This window comes from Mus caroli, unplaced genomic scaffold (assembly GCF_978045245.1).
Source record: "Mus caroli unplaced genomic scaffold, Mus_caroli_1 scaffold_17, whole genome shotgun sequence".
Taxonomy (NCBI): domain Eukaryota; kingdom Metazoa; phylum Chordata; class Mammalia; order Rodentia; family Muridae; genus Mus; species Mus caroli.
The window spans coordinates 45,837,717-45,840,890 of record NW_028227272.1 but is presented as its reverse complement, the minus strand read 5'-3'; the positions used below and the strand labels follow the sequence as shown (position 1 = coordinate 45,840,890).

General features: G+C 39.7%; 1 pseudogene across 1 annotated transcript; it reads right to left on the bottom strand.

Annotated features, from left to right (window-relative positions):
• Positions 1-1,351: 1,351 nt before the first annotated feature.
• On the bottom strand, positions 1,352-2,925 carry LOC110312072 (resistin-like gamma; annotated as a pseudogene). The gene is made up of 3 exons (XR_015045731.1): positions 2,781-2,925; positions 2,080-2,160; positions 1,352-1,573 (listed from the first exon to the last, which is right to left on the bottom strand). The product of XR_015045731.1 is annotated as a resistin-like gamma (transcript).
• Positions 2,926-3,174: the final 249 nt, after the last annotated feature.

The following is a 3,174-nucleotide window of genomic DNA, read 5'->3' as shown; positions in this document are numbered from 1 at the left end:
GCATAGAAGAATCTTACCTTCCATTAAGCATATCCAGTCTCCAGCAATCTTCAGAACAGTAAATACACCCCATCTACTATTCTTCTTGTTATAAAAACATTTCCTGATGTCTGATGCTTAGCCATGGTACCCTCTGTCAGGAATCTTTTAGTATAAGTGTGTCCTTAGGCTCCTTCCCATTTTGTCCCTCTAGCCATTGACTCCAGGGCTGATTATAGAGTAAATAATGACATAAGTAAAACTTGCCTTTTTTTATATTTTTTCTGCTTTGAGTTCCACTCTGTTTCCTATTATGTGCATAGCAGTACCTGATAAGCACAGATACATAACAGCATGTAATCAAATTTCTATTTTCTATGATTATTAGCTTTGAGAAATCTAATGCCATCAAATAGACAAGAAAACAATATTCTTATTGTAGTGATGATCAACATATTTGAATTTCTCTTGAGTTGGAGCTGTCAATATTATTTAAAATTATTTTTGGTACTCCAACATTGTAACTGAATTATAGTCTCATTCAGAAACACGAAGGCTCAAAATTCAAGTCCATCTACTTAAAACACAGTCATTTCCAAGTCTTTGGGTCACTTACTTGCTTAATACTTAATTGTTTTTTGTTTGGAACTCTGTGGTTTTAGTTTTGTTTTTGTTTTTCTAGACGGGTTATTTGTGTGGTCCTCAAACTAGCTCTGTAGATCAGGCTGGCCTTAAAGTCACAGAGATCTGCCTGTCTCTGCCTCCCCAGCATTGGGATTTAAGACATGTGCCACTACCACCTCACTTGCAAGTCTGTAATTTTTATACCCAGGAATTTGGTAGATTTTTAAACCCAGGAAGATAAAGTATACTAAAATCTGATGACAAGTAAGAGATGCGGCTTTATTTTGCTATCTGGAAGAAAAGCAACTGGATAGACATCACTTTGATGAATGCTGTCTTAAATATTTGAGTAAGAAAGTCTACATGCGTATTAAAATGTTAGAAATAAATCATTGTCAATTGTCCCTTGAATCCCTGAATTTTGACAGTCTTCCTGCACACGGCTTGGAGTTCACTGTCCTCGTTGTTGGGCTCCATAAGAGTATGATATTTGCTTTATCGTATTTCATACTAAAAAATGTACTCAAATCATACTAGAAGTGGAGGCTCAGCCTCTTTTCCCAATCTTTTCATATATTTCCTAACCATGCATCTCAAATGCCTTACTGAGATGTAATTGAGATATCAAAAAAATGTTTTCTGGTAAGAAATGTCCCAAAGTAGGAGTAATAACATTGAAGACATAAATACAGACACGTGCAAATTTGTCTTTATTTTTGTTCAAGAAGCAGGGCTAATGGACAATATGAATTCATCAATGGGATATGAGCCAGGTTTCCAAGTTGGGATTGTGCTTTTGTTATATTCTTCATTTCAAAGCTAGGTTCTCAGCATCCTCATTCTTAGGCCAGTTGGCAGCAGCGGGCAGTGGCCCAGTCCATTGTTGAGCACTGACAGTGGCAAGTATTTCCATTCCGGATATCCCAAGATCCACAACCATAGCCACAAGCACAAGCAGTGACAGTCATTCCTGCATGGTCATGTGAGACAGAGGTCAGAGCCGTTGGACTGTAAGCAATGGGGAGTCTCTACCTGTCCTTTCTTAGGAAGCATATGAGTAGATCTAGGTTTTGCAGGACATTTGCAGCTATTCAAATTTCACAGTTCTCCTCAAGCAAACTAATTACAAGTTACTTAAACTGAAGGACTTGAAAGGAAGAGTTTCACTGTCTTTGAATTAATAGCAAACTCATCCCTGTTTTGGCCCCTCCCCTGCCCATGATATAAGGAAATAGATTAGGAAAGAAATGAAGGCTATATCCATGGCCAGACAGATGAAGAACAGGAAGGGTTGTCATGTGGTGGCATGAAGGAAGAAGTGACAGAAAGGGCAAAACCCAAAAGTCCTTTAGTAGCATCCTTGGGGAACTGAAAATCAGGAAGAGGTGTCTACACACCTGGAACTATAGCTCAGGTCCATGGTAGTACAAACCTGAGTTAGGAGAAGGTGGTATCTCTTCTTGAGGAATTACTCACCAGAAGGACAGGAGGCCAGTCTGCCTGAAGCCTTGATACTAGTACAGGAGAAAGTCTTTGTTGCAGTGGAGGGGCAGTCATCTGAGGGAGAGAGAAAGAAAAGTGACATTGCTCATGATCTTTCTCACAACTCCCTTGTATTCCCTCTTGTATCTTAAGATTGTCACTGTTTCCATAAATAGTCCACTTACCAGCTTTTAAGATCCAGCTTCTTCATTTGTGAATAGAAAGTCATAGTTGTACTTACCTCATAAAGTTGCCTGTGAAAATTGCATGAACTAACTGAATGCTTTATGCTCATAAATTACAGTCCCTATCCTGATCAAGAACATGGAGCTCTTATTCAAGAGGTCTAAAGGGTAGGGTGGTGGTTGGAGAGATGGCTCAGCAGTTAAGAACACTGACTACTCTCCCAGAAGAGCTGAGTTCAATTCCCAGCAACCACATGGTGGTTCACAACTATCTGTAATGGGATCCAATTAAAAAGAGTGACAGTGTACTTCTATACATGAAATAAATAAATATTTTAAAAAATAAAAGAAAGGAAAAAAAGGGGGCAGTGTGCTGAAGAAGCCCTGGTCAGGAAGGCAGGGATGGAGAGGACTAAGGGCTTAGACCAGGATACAGGGGATTTTAGGATTTACGTACAGTCAGCATCAGCAAAGCTCAAACTATGATTTTTTTTCCTACTCATCTCATACCTCAATTGACAAGAAGTTCCTTGACCTTCTTCTCCACAATAGATTCTAAGGTCCCCTCAGTATTCACTGGGACCATAAACTGGAGAAGGGAGATGCAGATGAGAAAGGAACAAATTGTAGTCTTCATCCTGTTGAAAGTCAGCATCCTAGGGCTGGAGGGAAAGAGCAGAAAAGATGAGATCACTGAGCTATAGGTGGCTGTGAGGGAAAGGACATATTCTGGAGAGAGCAGGGAGAGCACAACAAAAGTAACTGTACTATAACTGTTCTAGATGTTTAGAGAAGAAGAGAGATGACTGACTTACCAGAATCTCAGGAAACGTTCTAGGACCTGGCCAGATGAGATGCTTTAATACACTGTGGGATTACTGACCTGTGTACCCTTCCTATATAC